The sequence below is a fragment of the Sminthopsis crassicaudata genome, chromosome 2 (genome assembly GCF_048593235.1).
Source record: "Sminthopsis crassicaudata isolate SCR6 chromosome 2, ASM4859323v1, whole genome shotgun sequence".
Taxonomy (NCBI): domain Eukaryota; kingdom Metazoa; phylum Chordata; class Mammalia; order Dasyuromorphia; family Dasyuridae; genus Sminthopsis; species Sminthopsis crassicaudata.
In genome coordinates this window covers 46,671,884-46,679,134 of record NC_133618.1, presented here as the reverse complement: position 1 = coordinate 46,679,134, position 7,251 = coordinate 46,671,884, and positions in this window count along the sequence as shown.

Below are 7,251 nucleotides of genomic sequence, written 5' to 3'. Positions count from 1 at the left end.
GCTATAAAGTGTGAGTGTGAGTGTGTGTGTGTGTGTGTGTGTGTGTGTGTGTGTGTGTGTGTGTATACAGCTCTAGTCTCTCTCTTGAGCTAGTCATGTCTTTCAGACAACTCAAACTGGATGTCCTGTAGGTGACTCAAACCTGACATGTCCAAACAGAGCTCCTTATCTTTCCCCCAGATACTTTTTTTTTTATTATTATTATAAAACTTTTTATTGAGAGTACATATGCATGGGTAATTTTTTACAACATTATCCCTTTCATTCACTTCTGTTCTGATTTTTTCCTTTCCCTCCCTCCACCCCCTCCCCTCGATGGCAGGCAGTCTTATTCATGTTAAATGTGTTATAGTATATCCTAGATACAATATATGTGTGCAGAACCGAATTTCTTGTCGCACAAGAAGAATTGGATCCAAAAGGTAAAAATAACCTGGGAAGAAAAACAAAAAATGCAAACAGTCCACATTCATTTCTCAGTGTTCCTTTTCTGGGTGTAGCTGATTCTGTCCATCATTGATCAATTGGAATTGGATTAGCTCTTCTCTTTGTTGAAGATATCTATTTCCATCAGAATACATCCTCGTACAGATCATTGTTGAAGTGTACAGCGATCTTCTGGTTCTGCTCATTTCACTCAGCATCAGTTCATGTAAGTCTCTCCAGACCTCTCTGTATTCCTCCGGCTGGTCATTTCTTACAGAGCAATAATATTCCATAACCTTCATATACCACAATTTACCCAACCATTCTCCAATTGATGGGCATCCACTCAGTTTCCAATTTCTTGACACTACAAAAAGAGCTGCCACAAACATTTTGGCACACACAGGTCTCTTTCCTTTCTTTAGTACCAGATACTCTTCTCTTCTGAACTTTCCTATTACCATCATCCTCTCAGTTACCCAAGCTGGAAAGCTCCACTGTACTTTTACTTCCTCCATTTCTCCTCACAAGTCTCATCATCCCTACCTTTTCCACACCTCTTCCGTATGTTCTCATCACTCTACTCATATAACAACTGACATCATTCATCACTTCCTCATGTTTTGCTTAGACTTCTAAGTGACCCCCCATACCTCCAGCTTCTACCCACTCCAACCTTGTCTTCACTCAGCTGCCAAAATGGTTTTCTTAAAATATAATTCTGACCGTGTTTGTATGAGTCTTCCCTAACTCCAACTCTACTGTGCACATATTGATTTCCCAACAGCTTCCTGCTTCCATCAGGATCATAGATAAATTTCTGTTTGGCCTTTAAAGCTCTTTACAACCTGACCTTTTCCTATCTCTTCAATTTTCTTAGACTTTACTCTCTTCCACACAATGTATAATCTAGCAACAGCAATGCACTTGCTCTTCATTGAATGTGCCACTCAGTATCCCATCCCTGGACCTTTGTGCTGACTGTCCCCTCATCTGGAATGCTCTGACCTCCTAACCTCTGCCTTTCAGTTCCTTCAAGTCTCAGCTCAAATAGCACATTCTGTTCTGCAGATGGCCTTTCCCAGTCCCTCTAGCTACTTGTAGAATTCTTTCCAGGCTATACTTCTCAATCTCCCAATTTCATTACATGACTCAGTTGCCTTCTCGTTGTGGAACATCTCTCTACCATGCTTCCTTCCTTCTCCCATTGATGAGTTTCTCTATTATAGAGACCAGCCAGACCAATCATGCTTTACTCCCTTCCCAACATGCTTTTGACTCTTGCACCATGCACCTGCATTTCCTCTTTCATTAATCTCTACTTGATTTTCAACTCCTTTTTATGTGTTGTCTTTTCCCTTTAAATGTAAGCTCACTGAGGGCAGGGACTGATTTTGTTTTTGTTTGTTTTTGTATCCCCAAAGATTAACATGGATACTTGGCATTTAATAAGTGCTTGATAAATCCTTAATGTCCACTTGTCCTCCCCTCTGAGATTAACTTCTACTCTGTAAATCCTTTATGTATCTAGTTATTTACAGGTCTTCTCCCCCATTAGAATGTAAGTTCCTAAAGGGTAGGGAATATTTCTGCCTTTCTTTGTATTCACAAAACTTAGCAGTGTCAGGCATTTACTAAGTGCCTAATATATGTTTGTTCACTGATTGACTGACTATGAGATTGGAATATTGGAAAAATCAATGATGACTAACTTAGAAGAAATGTGAATGTTTCATATCTAAAGACATTTCTATCGGAAGGATGTGAAATCACTGAAGATATTGGATTTAGAATGACTGGATCATAGATAGTGATATCATACAATTCCTTCTATTCCTCAAGGATTTTGTTGGATTAAGGTTCTTTCCAAGCAGAAGATCCCTCCTCTTCACATTCCCCTTTTTTGTTTTCATTCTTTCTCTTAAAGTTAAAATAGATTATCAACCACTAAACATAGATAATATGTTTCTTTTATATAAATTCTGTCTTCATCTTCTCCTTTTGGTTTAAATATAGTTTCCCACCACCTGTTACCCATATGTCAAGCCACTGTCTTTCATGAGAAAGAGTTTTTAATCTGTTCACTATTGCTTGATTTTTTAAAATGGTTGAAAGATTTTTGAATTGGGCTTTCTTAAAACCCCAATGTTTGCCTTTTATTTCCATACTTAATATTCTTCAGAATTAGTTTGTTAGTCAGCACTATATGTTCAGCACTGTGCTATGCACTGAAATTACAAGTACAAATAAAAACAAAGTTCCTTACTTCAAGAAGCTGACATTCTACTGAGGAAGACAACATCTATTGCCCTTTAGCACTTTCTCCTTCCATGTTTAGATTTTCTGAAAATGATTTTTTAGTACTAGTCTCTTAACCTTGACTCTATCCCTTCTCTGTCAGGATGGGATAGCACGCTCCATCATAGATCTTTTGTGAGTGTAATTATTAAGTCTTTCAAAGTTATTTTTCTTTACAGTATTGTTGTCTGTTATGGGCCAGAACGCTGAACTTGAAACAAAGGATTCTTGATGTGTATATACACCAAATTGTGTATGTGTATTTGTGTTTAATCACCTTTTTTTAAATTAAATGCTTTTCACATCCTCTCTCTACCTTATCTTCTATGTTTGTAAAATATTGTTTTCATGTACTGCAATTATATGAAGCAATTAAGTTCTAAACCTTTCTTTCTGTTTTCTACACCATTGTACTCTATTTCTCTCTAATGTTACATCTCTTAAAACATGACAAACAGGATCAAACTACTCCCAGGGCCTCTGTTTTTCTTATTTAACTCTATTAATAATACTCTTTTTTAAGGTTCTGAAGGGGCATTTAATTTCTTTTCCATGTATAAGGATATTAACACTATCATCATGACTTTTCTAAATGCTAATAAATTTACCTTTGTTCTAAATTTTTAAATTCCTATTCAGCATTGGTCTTTTCATCAGAAATGCTTGAAAATCTTCTGTTCTATTAAAGATTCATCTCCCTCTCCCTATAGGACAATACTTAGTTATATAAATTATTCTTGGTTGTAAGTCTTTTGCCTTTTGCAATACTGTATTCCAAGATCTCCTTTCATTTAGAGTAGAAGCTGTCAGGGCTTGTGTGATTCTGACTGTGGCTCCTTGGTACTTGTGCTCCTTTCTAAAAGCTTGAAATATTTTTTTCTTTGATATGAAAGCTCTGAATTTTGGCTCTCACATTCCTATGATTTTCCTTTTTAGAGTTTCTTTCAGGAGGTAATCTTTGAGTTCTTTCTATTTTCCATTTTTCCCTCTAATTCTAATATTTTTTTTCCTAGCAGTTTTCATTTTATGAATCCTTTTAATATGGATTCTTTATAGTGGTTACCTTTTTCAGTTTACCTATTTCTCTAGCTTTAGTCTATGAAATAGGTTGGGGCTTTGTAGGCAATATCCCCTACTGAAATTTTGGGTAGAGTAGTCAGTTCTCTTTAGTTATACCTCATCACCTCACTCCAGGCTCACCTGGTTTCCTGTGCCAACTTCCAGGGATTAGGTTCCACTGGATCTTCATGATTCAGATTCCTGGATCCTTAGGGTCCTCTATGGTGAACAGAGCTCTAGAGACCTCAGAGTCCTGGAGTATCCTGTTTTAAGCACAACTACATCCACAGTGATTGTTATTACTGCTTCAGTGCCATGAGTTTCTGACCACCCCAGGGCTTTTTTATTGGAGTACTCTTCTCTTGTTTCTTCCAATTATGGGTCCTGGCCACAAGTATCTTTGGCCCAACTCTGGGTATACTGTAAGGTGGCCTACTTATATTGGAGCTAGTATTATCTGCAGTCCACTTTGTTTTTGGTTATGGTCTTCCCATTGATTTTTTGTGAATTTTTATGCTGAAAGACATCACTAGTTTCTTTTCCCAGTTCTTGATCATTATTTAATTGATCATTATTCAATCAATTGTGACTTTTTTTTTCTGGAATAGGTATGTAGGGATCCAGGCTGGTTGTCTCTATTCAGGCAGTCATCGTAGCCAGAAAACTCTTTTTTTTTTTTTTTTAAACTTTATAAGCATGTTTATGTCATGTTTATTATAGTGTTAATTGCTATAATAATGTTTATCTGTTAATAAGTACTTCCTGGATATCTTCAACATAAAGAAGATCCAACTCACTTCCAGTTGATCAATGATGGACAGAAACAACTACACCCAGAGAAGGAACACTGGGAAGTGAATGTAAATTGTAGCACTACTGTCTATCTACCCAGGTTACTTATACCTTAGGAATCCAATACTTAACATGCAGCAAAAAATTTGGATTTACACACATATATTGTATCTAGGTTATACGGTAACACATGTAAAATGTATGGGATTGCCCGTCATCTAGGGGAGGGAGTAAAGGGAGGGAGGGGATAATTTGGAAAAATGAATACAAGGGATAATGTTATAAAAAAATTACTCATGCATATATACTGTCAAAAAATGTTTATAATTATAAAATTAAAAAAAAGTTAAAAAAAAAGTACTTCCAACAAAGAATAACTTGTGATTTCCTAAGTTGTAATAGTTCAGCTAATAACTTTTCCATATCCCTTAAATTCTGAGGGTCAGTAGTGGATGACCTAGCCAACTTTTTTATTGTTATATCCTTAACTCTGGAGTATTTGGCCACTAATCCTCAGCAAAGCTGAAGAGAGGTTGTATATTTCTTTGATTATTCATTGACTAAGTCCAAATGATGGCTTCATTCTTCTGAAATGTTTGTATCAACACATAGTAAAAATAACGTGTCATAATGTAAATACTTCTGTGTCAGGACTTTACCCTTTGCCAGTCATGCCTCTCTAACCATTCTCTTGTCTGTTGCTTGGGAATTTGGGGTGGATGAAGGGAAAAGGGAAAAGAAAAGTGAGGGAGATGTGTGTGTGTGTGTGTGTGTGTGTGTGTGTGTGTGTGTATGTGAAAGAGACAAGACATCCATACTTCCATCATTGTCTTTACATATTTTCCACTAGCTACCAAAAAAGAGCAAAAGAATGATTTCACATACACACACACACACACACACACACACACACACACACACACACACACACACTGTATCAAGTAACATACAAGCTCCTTGGAAGGTGCAAACTTTATCAATTTGTCTTTGAAAGTGTATTTCTTTTCTCCTTGTCAATACTTAAATAAATTGTTGGGTGAGCAGAGTAGAAAGTTAATATGACTGTAGGATTTTACTTTTTGGATGAAACTTGGTGCTCAGATTAGGGTCCAAATCATATTTTAGTCTCTGCAATAGCTACTTGTTTTAAATGAGTAAAAAGCATTTATTTATTTATTTTTACAGGAGTTCTGTGAACTTGATTTTTTAAAAAAATTGAATTTTGATATAACTAATTTTCTTTCTAAGCCTATACATTTTATTTTATGCACCTTAAAACATTATTCTAGAAGGGGCCCATAGGCTTCCCTAGGCTGCCCAAAGGAGCTATGATACAAAAAACGTTAAGAACCTTAGGCAATGATTTTCTTTTTCAGCTTCTGCCTCATCTTATTCAGCAAGGAATTTTCAGGGCCCTTTTGTTTGAAATTTATTTTTTGCTTTCCCTTATATCAGGTCCTAGGATGCAGCCTCCTTGTTTGCAATTTCTCCATTCTGGAGAGCCTGATCTCATCTCTAGCTGCCTTCCAAGAAAAGCTCTTTGACCAACTCACAAACCTCAAAAATGTATTATTCAAATCAGTTGCTGTGTTTGTCATGATGAGAGTCAGTCACTTTGAAAAAAGTGAATTTTCAGTTTGAATATGCTGTATGCAGCAGCAAATGAGTTCTCAAGCATGCAACCTACTTTTTCCAGCAAAAATATTTATTAATTCATATGTAAGGGTGAAAACTTGAACATTTGTGTTTGATAAATGTTTATTGATTGATGAGAATTTAGTTCTGCTTTCTTCACAAGTACTGTCATTCATCTAATTTCTTTGTTACTCCTTTAGTGGGCCTGGGAGTGGATGAAGTATATTCAGAAGTGACTATGATGCAAAATCAAGACATCATTAAAAACTTATTTCAAAACAAAAACAAAACAAAACTAGCCTTTCCCACCGCTATCATTTCTCTGTTACAATTAAGGAGTGGCATATCAAGTTGGGCAAAAATAACTTGTGGTCTAAACTTTTTTGTCTTTTTCATTCCTGATTCATCCTGGAAGCTTTTCTTTTCAATTTTGTGTTTGTTTAACCTGAGCTCCAAGATATGCTCGTGACCAAAATTATTTTAACAGTCTTCATTGTGTGTATACAATGACAGAAACTCTGGGGCTCTTATGACAAGCTATTCTTCTGTTCAATATAAGTTTTATTTAATTCTTCTTTCATGGCTGACATATGAGCCTATTGTTCTTACAGGCTATTTGTAGACAAAATTCACAAAGTGCCAAAGCAGGTCCAGTAGGGGTTAAAGAGCACCAGAAACATAAAGGCTGCCATTTTGTCTTGTATAATCTACACATTTAAATCTGTTTGAAATTTTAATCAAGTACCTGAGTAATGTGATATATGATTGCTTGCCAAGCAATATAAAGGAAACATATTGTAACTACTATAGTATGATTATGGCATTGGACATAATTAGAGGAAATTTCCCAGTTTTGTGGACTTAAGGTCCATCTTCCACTTTTTGTTAAAAATAAGACTCCTTATTCTTTAAATAAGAAAAATACAAATCATCTCAGATATGAGGTAAAATTAAGGGAAAAAAATGAAACAAAACCTTAAACATAGAATGAAGTTTCTTTGAAATTAAAGATAGCAAATAGTTGATGAGCTACAAATGATC